We start from the raw sequence: 11,609 nt of genomic DNA, 5'->3' as shown, positions 1-11,609 counted from the left end.
AATGGAGTAAACTTCAGAAAATATAAGTCAGTCCCAGTTAAATGTTTTCCTTTATAAGAGGTCACTTGGTCATGATATCTCTTCACAGGAATAGAACCCTAGCTAAGATACCAACTCATCATTAGCACAGACTTCCCCTCCTTTCTTTCTCTCTTTAAAAAGCATTCTCTAGCTGCGTATGTATCAAAAGATGGCCTAGTCGGCCATCACTGGAAAGAGAGGCCCATTGGACATGCAAACTTTATATGCCCCAGTACAGGGGAAAGCCAGGGCCAAAAAGGGGGAGTAGGTGGGTAGGGGAGTTGGGGGGTTGGTGGGTATGGGGGACTTTTGGGATAGCATTGGAAATGTAAATGAGGAAAATACCTAATAAAAATTTTTAAAAATGTAAATAAAGAAAATATCTAATAGAAAGAAAGAAAGAAAGAAAGAAAGAAGAAAGAAAGAAAGAAAGAAAGAAAGAAAGAAAGAAAGAAAGAAAGAAAGAAAGAAAGAAAGCATTCTCTAGGAAACACCTGCTATCTGTCTTTGCCTAATCCAGGGGCAGATGCCCCTCCCTCCATTGTACCTTCAGGGTAATTAATCTCCTCTCTGCTGAGAATTTTACATCTGTGTGTGTGTTCTGTGCAGATGCTAAGGCCTCCTTTCAGGGACTTTTATAGAAGAGAAGAATAAAGTGGGGGTATGTAGTTGGCACAATAGATAGCTAAGGAATAGGCTGTGGTCTGATCACATACCACATGGTGTTAAAATTGATCATATCATGAGAAATGATTACTCCTACTTAGGAGTAGTCTCAGTTACTACCTTAGGGCAACTGTCCCCCCTTGGCAGGGATCTTACTGTGGATCATCTGTTCTGTGAAACTTTCTATTTCCTGCAGTTTCAGTTCTTTAACAGAGAGGAATTGATCAAGCAGATCTATTGTACCTGGAATCCAAAGAAACTGAAGTAGAGAGCCCATGGCTTGCATAGATATCTTTGTGTAAAGTGCTTGCCTGCAAACTTACATAACTGAAGCCAAACTGATATTGAAAAGCCAGGCATGATAATATGTGTTTGCAATCTCATTGTTGAGAAGATACAGACAGTCAGGTTCCTGAGTCTTTCTGGCTAGCCAGAATAACCTATTTATCAAGGCGTAGCCAGAAGCTGGAAAGAACCCAGATGCCCCTCAACAGAGGAATGGATACAGAAAAAATGTGGTACATTTACACAATGGAGTACTACTCAGCTATTAAAAAGAATGAATTTATGAAATTCCTAGGCAAATGGATGGACCTGGAGGGCACCATCCTGAGTGAGGTAACCCAATCACAAAAGAACTCACACAATGTGTACTCACTGATAAGTGGATATTAGCCCAAGATATAAGATACAATTTGCAAAACACATGAAACTCAAGAAGAACGAAGACCAAAGTGTGGACACTTTGTCCCTTCTTAGACTTGGGAACAAAACACCCATGGAAGGAGTTACAGAGACAAAGTTTGGAGGTGAGACGAAAGGATGGACCATCTAGTGACTGCCATATCTGGGGATCCATCCCATAATCAGCTTTCAAACACTGACACTATTGCATATACTAGCAAGATTTTGCTGAAAGAACCCAGATATAGCTGTCTCTTGTGAGACTATGCCGGGGCCTAGCAAACACAGAAGTGGATGCTCACAGTCAGCTATTGGATGGATCACANGGCNCCCAATGNAGGNGCTAGAGAAANNACCCAAGGAGCTAAAGGGATCTGCAANCCTATAGGTGGAACAACAATATGAACTAACCAGTAGCCCCCTGGAGCTCATGTCTCTAGCTGCATATGTATCAGAAGATGGCCTAGTCGGCCATCAGTGGAAAGAGAGGCCCATTGGTCATGCAAACTTTATATGCCTCAGTACAGGGGAAATGCCAGGACCAAGAAGTGGGAGTGGGTGGGTGGGGTAGTGGGTGGGGGAGTGTGTGGGGGACTTTTGGGATAGCATTGGAAATGTAAATGAAATAAATACCCAATTAAAAAATGAAAAAAAAAATCAAGGCTCCAGGACAGTAAGAGACCCTATCCCAAAAATAGGTAGATGGGACCTGAAGAATTAAAACTGAGATTGGCCCCGAGCTTCCACACATGTATATGTACCCCTACCACACACACACACACACACACACACCTAAATAAAGTGGTTTGGAAAAAGAACATAATTTTAAGAGCAGTATGAATACAAAGAAAAACATGAATGGGGTTAAAGCCAATGCTGGGCTCTTCAATGTAAAGTCAGAAAAACTTTAAAGATGGATACATAGAGCAACAGCATGGCCTTGGCTGACATCCTTCTGCTCCAAGTCGTTTCCTCTAACCACTGACGTGTTATAGCTGAGTTCTTCCCTTAATAGTTATTCATTGTGACATTCAAAGCTCTACAGAGGACACTTGAGAGGCAGAGAAAGGTCTCTGTCCTAGATAGGTTTAACTATTAACTTGAAATAGCTTAGTGTCACCTGAAAGAAGAGTCTCATTTGAGGGATTGTCCAGATCCAGATGTGGGGGCTTGGGGAGGACTACCTCGACTACTAGTTGATATAGGGCAATACTGTCCACCATTCCCTGGGAAGGCAGGCCTATATTATGTTAAGAAAGCTAGCTAAGCATGAGCCAGAAAGAGTCATCAAAGAGCACTCCTCCATAGTTTCTGCTCCAAATTCATGCTTGAATTCCAGACTTCTCAAAATCAGAGACTAAAAACTGGAAATGAGAGCCAAGTAAATCCTTTCCTCCTCAATGTTGCTTTTAGGTCTGAGTATTTTATCATAGCCACAGATATCAAATTAGACCAGTTCAAATTCTAAGTAAGTAATGAATTTGACAGGGTAGGCTGGAGAAAAAACATAACTTGGAAACAGAGACCTTGCTATCTTTCCTCCTTCCCCTCTAGAATACTAACCTTCCCTTTCTCTGATATATATATATATATATATATATATATATATATATTCCAATTTTATTTACCATTCTTTTCTCTAGTCTATAAGTTGCCTTAAAGTGAGTGCATTGTTATTCACACCATTGAATTCCTGCCTGTGGTCAACTCTGTAACAGTTCTGATTTCTCTCTCAATGAACCATCTCCAAGGCGCTTCTAATTACAGAGTCCTTTTAATTAGAACTTCCTTAATCACTGTGGTAAGTGATTATATCCACTTAACTCACTCTTCTGAGTCCTCCCTTTCTATTCTTACACAAATCTCTTTGGCCTTTTCTCTTCCTTCTTTGTAGTATTATATTGGTTAATCCTTCCATGCCTGCTTCGGGTCCAATGTGTGGACCACCTAGCCTTCCTTCCAGACTCAGGTGACCACTAATATTTCTGCTCATTTATTCTGGTTCATTTTTACAAGCTCCCAGTGCATAAACATTCAGATTCCTGAAAACCCCATATTACGAGACTTTGGGGGCTTGGAAGATGGCTCAGTGGGTAAAGCATTTCCCTTGCAAGTAGAGGGACCCAATTATGCATTCCTAGAATTCACATAAAGACTAGCACAGTAGCACATGCCTATAATCCAGTACTCTTTCAGGGAGCTGGGGTCAATGGAGGGAATCTCTTGAAGCTTGTGTGCCCTGTAGCCTGAAGAAAACAGTGACAATGGCAAAACTGGCTGAAACAAAGTATAATGCTGTCACTGACACATAAGGTTGTCCTATGACCTTCACTATGTGTAACATACACACATACACCCATATACATCAGAGGGAGGGGAGAGGGAGGGGAGGGGGAGGGGGAGGGGGAGAGAGAGGGTGCTCAGGTGGGAAATTCCTGGGTTTGAGACAAATGCTGTCAGAGTAACACTGGCTGCTGGGAATGTGAAGGAGGGGTTCCCTCTCCATGCTTCCCCTCAGGGCATTTATGGACCAGGCAGGGAGGGGGTGGAACCTGGCTTGATTTTCAGTGGTGCCTAGCTTGTGGAAAGGCCTTCTCAGGAGATTTAAGCAAAGCTTCTTTAAGATAGAAGTTATCCTTGACAAAGGAGATGGTCCTTGCTTGTCCAAACTGCTTCATTTGATGGAGCATGTGAATGCATATACTCAGGGTGACCCAGAGATTAAATACTCTTTGGAGAAATAATGCACAGGAGGGGAAACTCATTGGCTGGATACTTAGGGCCTATGTAGATACCTCATTAGCATGGAGAACTCCAGGTTTTTATGCTACCTGACAAATTGCTATGGCCCTCTCAGTGTTAAGTGTTCCACATCAGGTAATTTGACAGGGAGCTGGTTCCACTCGTACAGTTCTCAAGTCTGAGATTCACTGGGGCCTGAGCCTGCTCATAATCCATTTGCTTATGTCACATGCATACATCTTTCCTGGCCTTGAACATAGTCTGTTCTCCTTGCCACCCCATGGTCTTCTCTCTTCTGTTCCCACTTCTCAGGATGCAGCAAACCTCTGGAGATCCTGTGGCTGCTCCACTTGGTTCAGCAGGCCTGGTCACTATAGTGCAACTTTCTCCAGCTCTCCACACGGTCCTTGTTGATTCTTAAACTCTTGTTTCTCTTCTGGTTGTGCCTCTGAAACATTCTAGGTCAGAAAGCTCTATCTTATTGCAGAGTGATAAAGACTCCTTTCTCTCTGTTCTGTGTTAAGGTAAGGACATATCATTGAAGTATTGTTTTGAATGTCACATTAGCCAACTAATAATTATATACTAAAACCACAAGTTGGGTGACTTCAACATTGGACACAATTTTTAAATATATGTATACATATATATAAATAAAACCCAATTTTCCTTTTATTGCTGTGATTAATACTATGACCTAAAGCATTTTGAGGAAGAAAAAGGTTTATTTCATCTTACAGCTTAGAGTCCATCATTAGATGAGATCAGGGCAGGAACTCAAGGTAGGAACCTGGAGTCAGGAACTTAGGAAGAGATCTTGGAGCTTTCTGGCTTCCTTACCATGGCTTGCTTGGTCTGTTTTACTATACATCCCAGGACCATTAGCACCTGTGTGGCACCACCCAAAGTAGAGTGACCAATCTGATGAAGATATTTTCTCAGTTGGAGGTCCCACATCAAAGTTGATACTTGCTTATGTCAAGTTGACAAAAACATAACCAGTGACTGTGAGTGTGTGTGCACATGAATGAAGACACCCAAGGAGTCCAGAAGGGGATGTCACATCCCCAGTAACTGAAGCTATATGCAGTATGAGTCACCTAACACTGATGCTGGTAACCAAACTCTGGTCATCTGTAAGGACAGAAAGTGCTCTTAACTGCTGAGCTAGCTCACCATTCTCAATAGGAGATAGTCTAGCCTCACAGACCAGAAATGGAAATATCAGTCAAGGCATGAACACCTTAGATTCTTTCTGAAGCTTCCCACGTGCTACTAGCTGCCATCTCTATATGCCATGCATTTTTCTCTGTAAGTGTACATCTGAGGCACTCTAATCTCCTTAGGAAGACACCACTTTGCTTGGATTAGTGCCTACTCTAAATGCCTCCTTTTTAATTAATTTATGTTTCCAAAAATCCTGCCTCCAAAGAGTTACTGCTGACATTCCAAGAGATAGAGCACTGGGTGTTCTTGGTGTTCTCTCTCTCTCTCTCTCTCTCTCTCTCTCTCTCTCTCTCTCTCTCTCTCTNTGTGTGTGTGTGTGTGTGTGTCTGTCTGTCTGTCTGTCTGTCTGTCTGTCTGTCTCTGTCTCTCTTTCTCTTTTTCCCCCACTTCTAATCTTCTCTGTCTCCTTCTCATTCTATTTTCTCTCCTGTCTCTTCTCCCATTGTCTTTTATCTGTTTTTCTCCCCCACTTTCTCTCTCCTCATTTTTGCTCCCCTCTCCCTTTGCTTTTCTCTCCCCTTTTATTTCTTTCCTCCTCCTTTCCTCCTCTTTCCCTTCACTTCAATTCCTTCTCTCTAATTCCATCCCCCTCTATCTATCTATTTCCTTCTGACATTAATACCCATTATCAAACTAAGTATAGTAATTTGCCCACACATCACTGAGAATCACTCCACACTGCTAAAATCTGGCCCTGTGTTTTTTCTGTGACTTCCATAGTCCCATGGGCCAGAAGCTCTCCCAGATATTAAGCCAAATGCTGTACTTAGTACCCCATCAGTTCATCGTACACTCTAAGGCATTCTAGAACCTTCTGTGAGCATGGCCACATGTATTTCAGGGGAATCAATGCTGAACATCCCTCATGTTTTATGTCTAATTGGTGTTGGAGACTATGATATCTAAGACATGTAACTTTCTGTGGCAGGGGTGTGAGGTAAAAAGGGAGTTAGAGAAAACCTGCATCCTGCCAGAGTTCCAGTACACTGGGCATGCAGACACAGAAACACTGCTGCACAATTTCCACATGGCCCCGGGTGGGTGCCTGCCATGGACTGGACTCAGTCAATCCCTCAACCCATGGGAGAATCAGAGTTCCAGAACTCAGGTGAGGAAGGAGTCTGTGGGGTGACAGATACAAACACCAGAGAGAGTGCTGTATCTGAATGTAATTTCTCAAAGCAATCATCAGACTTACATTACAAATGAAAACAAGGAAGTTAAGCGATAAAATAAGGTCATCCAAGGTACATTGAGGTTACGCAATGCAAAATGACTATTTACACAAAACAGAGAAATGCATACATAAAAGCTAACAGGAACCATGCAGTGTTTACAGCTGGGATAAAAAGCAGCCCCACGTAAGATTAGCTTATTCTTAGAAGCCAGGGGCAAGGGCTTTATACCCTTGCCATAGTTCCAATTCTAGTCTATTGTATAATCCACATTCTCCCTAGGCCATTGTAAATTCCTGTGTATGGGAGTAACAGCTGTTATTCTAAGTATTTACTCTAGCTCCTTCTTGGACCACAACCTTCCTTCTTCCTAGGCCATTGTAAATTCCCATATATGGGAGTGACTTGGCTGTTATTCTAAGTAATTTTGTGGGGGACTTTTTTCTATTAAGTAATGTAGTCTGCCATACATAACTATAATAAGAATTCTAAAGTTACTTTGCTAAGCTTGCCTTGAAATTTCTAACTCTATGTAGTAGATAGTAATGCCTGATTTCTTTCACTATCTCTCTTTCAATACTGGAGGCAATTCATCTGACTAGGTAACATTCTTACTAAATTCTAAGCCCAGGGTTGGCTCAAGGACTGCCTAGGACATTGGTAAAGGACAGGAAGCAAAGCTCAATGTAACTTAGGTACTTGTCAAATCATTCCTTGGAGGCACTTATAATAAAACAATATTGAAGAAAAGCACACAGATCCATTCACCGACTGACATACGGACAAGTTTGGAGCATTTGTGCTACAGGATGCCAAGACTCCAGGAGACTAGTTTCTGTGAAACTTTTCACCTCAGTACTGTGTCCAACCTTTTGGGCTTGCCACACAGACTTCAATGGAGTGACTGTGGCAGGTGCCTGGCTGTGTGAAGCCACTAAACCCCAGCTCAGAGGGTGGTGGAAAAGGAGAAGTCCTAGGTATCAGGTTCTCAGTCTTGGGTATCTCACACTGGACACCACGGAAGAGCTGAGAACAAAATGGGGACCCTGGGGGATGCTTGCTCAGCCCTGTGATCAAAGGGAGGAGAGGGCAGGGGAAGAGGGGCACTGGGTGGTTTTTACGTGGGCGAGAGTCTTTGGTCTGGTCCTTGGCTGGAGCATAGGAAGGCCTTCCATCCGGGAAGTTGTGGGTTAGACATGGCTCATTAGGTGAAAGCCTATCCCATCGTTCAAGCAAGGCAGGGCTTGACGACAGTCTATGGCTTTAGAGCTTTATTGTAGAAATCAGGGGGGGGGGATGAGAAGGTAGAAAGAGAGAGAGGCTGGCCATTGTCACGTGGAGAGATGGGGGGAGGGAGAGAGAAAAGGAGCGATAGAGATGAGAGTAAGAAAGGTGAAAGCTTCAAGAGAGTGAGGAGGGGCCAAGCAGCCCCTTTTATAGTGGGCTGGGCTATCAGGTAACTGAGGGGAGAGCATACCTGGCAATAGTCAGGTAACTGTGAGGTGGAGTCTAGCCAGAACGCCAAGAGTTTGGGACATTGTCTGCATGACTGATAGTCACACACTGCGGGGGATGTGGGGATGGTAACTTCGACAGGAGCCAGGGATCCAGGAGACATGATCGAAAACCTTCTGCCCCATGTAGGTGGAAATCACCACCCATGGTATCTACCAGGGTTCAAGACCTATGCTCAATTAGAGACAAGGCTGGCTGTGTGCAGACCACTGCCCCACATAACCTGATTTTATGAGGGCTTCTTTCTAAGGCTAAGTTAGCTGTGTGACCCTGGGTAACCCATAAACTTCTCTGTACCTCAGTCTTATTTTCCTTCCTCTCTACCACATATATGACAATTTGAATGGTTTTCAGCAAATCGACTAGCGGAACATTTGGCACATCATCACTCGCTAATATATTTTCATTTTTAAAAAAAAGAAAATTCAAATGATTCTGAGTTCAAAAAAAATCGGTAAATTACTTAAAAATAAGCATGTTCCAATTGGAAAGTTTGGCTACTCCTCTGCTCCAGAAACCTGTAGTGATTTCTGTGAATTTATGTCTGTCTAGCAACATTTGAAGGGCAAGGAATCAAAGAAGATGAAATTCATCACTGAAGTAAGAGTCCATGTGTTATATTCTTGCTACTGCCAAAGAAAGTGTTAATTCCCATGTCATCATGCTTGGACCTCAAAATGGCTCTGCTAGTGATAAAGTACCATGGTTTATTGACTTCTTTGTCCCTTGTTGTCTGTCTATCATGTCAGGCTCTAATGCCAGAGTCACAAAGGACATCAATCCTGCTCTATGATCAGCTTAAAGTCAGCACTTTAGATTGTACAGTTTATAAAGGACTCAGAAAATTGTATAACATTCAGGCTTATCCACCAACACCTATATCAAACAGCCCAGTAATTGTGAGTATGAAGGATATCACTCTGCTGAACAGATCTTGAGTTTCCTTGGGGATCATAAAACCTTACGTGGTCTCTCTTCCACCAACCACTTTCAATGAACTAGTTAAATAAAGAAAGCATGATGAAGCCTGGATCATTGATTCCTAGTCTCCATAGTGTCATCCCTGTCAGGTCTTAATGCCAGAATGAAAAAGAATGGCCAAGACATTAACTGGACTGCTCAATGTGGGCAGAGTGGACTGCCAACAGTATCACTCTTTTTATACCTAAAGAAAAAACAATATACTCTGAGTTAAGCTTCTATTGCCCAAAGTCAAGTAAAGCTTATCCACTTCATGGTTACAGTGGCTGGAACAGGGGTGTCTATTCCCTGAAAATCTGTGGTTTTGTGTTTTTACCACAGGTATCCATAGATTTAACATCACAGATTTTAATGAAAATGTTTTACAAGGGAAAACTCACTAGGTGGTTAATTTCTACTATCCTTGGTGTGGCTCTTGCCAGAATTTTGCTTCAGAGTTTGAACTCTTGGCTGTAATTGAAAGAAATGTGAAACCCTGGGGATGTACACTGCGAGGCTTATGCCCAAACATGCTGGAAGACTTGCACCAAAGCATACCCAAGTGTTGAATTTTATTACTATGAACAAACAGTATTTGGGAAAGCAAATACATTCCAGAGATGCAAAAACTATTGTGGCCTTAATTCATAGAAAGTAAGAAACTCTCCTAAGCCAATAAAGGGAAATAAGAATGAGTTTTAACAATAGTGAAATAAGAACCTAGAAAGAAAAGAATGTGAAAATTGCATCAAAGGATCCCTTTTCCAAGCACTGAGATTGCTCCTGAAGGAATAAGATGCGTGATATCTTGGTCTTGCAATTGAGCACAGACTCTAACACAGCTAAGAATTTGCAGGCCCCATATGCTGCTTTGTTGAACCCATACTCTTAATTCTTTTCAAAATTCAAACATCACTTCTTTTCATTAATTTATTTATCCACTTTAAATCCCAATCATACCCCCTCTCTCCTCTCTTCCCAGCCCCACCTTCACAAATCCCCCTCCCCATTACCCTCTCTACTTCTCTTCAGAGAAGGAGAAGCTCCCATGGGTAACAACCCACCCTGGCACATCAAGTCACAGAAGGACTAAGCATGTCCTCGCCTTCTGATGACCAACAAAGCAGTCCAGTTAGGGGAAAGAGATCCAATGGCAGGCAGCAGAGTCAGAAACAGCCCCGACTCCAGGTGTTGGAATGCCTACATGAAGACCAAGGTGCACATCAGCTGCAAATATGTAGGGGTCCTAGATCTAGCCACTGCATGCTCTTTGGCTGGTTATTCATTCTCTGTGAGCCTCATGGACCCAGGTGAGTTGACATTGTAGCTCTTCTTGCAGTGTCTTTGACAACTCCAGCCCCCTCAGTCCTATACCCCCTCTCTTCCACAAGATTACCCTAGCTCTACCTAATATTTGGCTGTGGGTCTCTGCATCTGTTTCCATCAGCTGCTGGGTGAAGCTTCTCAGAAGACAGTTATGTTAGATTTCTGTCTACAAGCATAGCAGAATATCATTAATGGTGTCAGGGGTTGGCTCTCCCATTGGGATGGTTCTCAAGTTGGGGCGGTCATTGGTTGGCCATTCCCTCAGTTTCTGCTTCATCTTTATCCCTGAGCATCTTATAGGCAGGACAAATTTTCAGTTAAATTTTTTATTGGGGTTGCTGTCCCTTCTCTTTCCTTGGAAATCCTGCCTGGATACTGGAGGTGGCCATTTCAGTTTTCATATCCATAACAGAGAACAGCAAACACCATTCTTAGCCCAAGGCCACACAGAAATATTCCACAAGCCAAATCATATTTGCATGGGAGCTAGTCTTCTGACCTAGAAGTGGAGCTTAGAATACATGGCTCTCTGGTACACCTGGATCTATGATCTTCCTACTGAACTTAGAATTTTATGATGGGCCTAAAATACATGAATTGGTTTTTCTGCCACTCCTTCAATACTTTCTAACTCTAACTACATTATTTTATTTTAAATATTCTCACTATATAGCAAAATAAAAATATACTCCATTTTATAGGCTAGAGATAGACAGACAGATAAAATATATGATTGATAGATAGATAGATAGATAGATAGATAGATAGATAGATAGATAGATAGATGATAGAAACATAGATAGTAATAATTAGATAACACATGACATGCCTCACTGTGTTGTGGGGAATGACATTGGCTAGAGCACATAAAACTTCAGGAGCAGAGCCCCACATAGAGGAGACCTGGAACACTGGTAGTTAGTACCACTGCCCTGTATTTGAGTGTCAGGAGTCGGTAGAAGAGTGACCATTGTTCTTACAATGGGCACCCAATCAGTTTATGTGCAGTCAATGCCTTCTATATCATAATGCACAATAGTACAGCTCAATATTCACTCAGTTCTTATCAGGAAATTACACCTAATCAATTGGAAAGGTAAGAATGTCTATCTCATCTGATAGATAAGAAAACTAAGCAAAAGGGTTGAAGGAATTTTACCAAAGTCACATAAAATTAATATTAATATACACATCTGTACTGGCTATTTTTGTGTCAACTTGACACAGCTGGAGTTATCACAGAGAAAGGAGCTTCAGTTGAGGAAATGCCTCCATGAGATCCAACTGTAAGGC

At 42.2% G+C, this 11,609-nt stretch overlaps 1 pseudogene; it reads left to right on the top strand.

Moving 5' to 3' along the window:
• Positions 1-6,390: 6,390 nt before the first annotated feature.
• Positions 6,391-11,609, top strand: part of LOC110295985 — a 10,663-nt pseudogene continuing 5,444 nt past the window's right edge.

The sequence above is a fragment of the Mus caroli genome, chromosome 1, assembly GCF_900094665.2.
Source record: "Mus caroli chromosome 1, CAROLI_EIJ_v1.1, whole genome shotgun sequence".
NCBI lineage: Eukaryota > Metazoa > Chordata > Mammalia > Rodentia > Muridae > Mus > Mus caroli.
The sequence above is the reverse complement of the archived record's forward strand: the minus strand, read 5'-3'. Positions and strand labels throughout refer to the sequence as shown.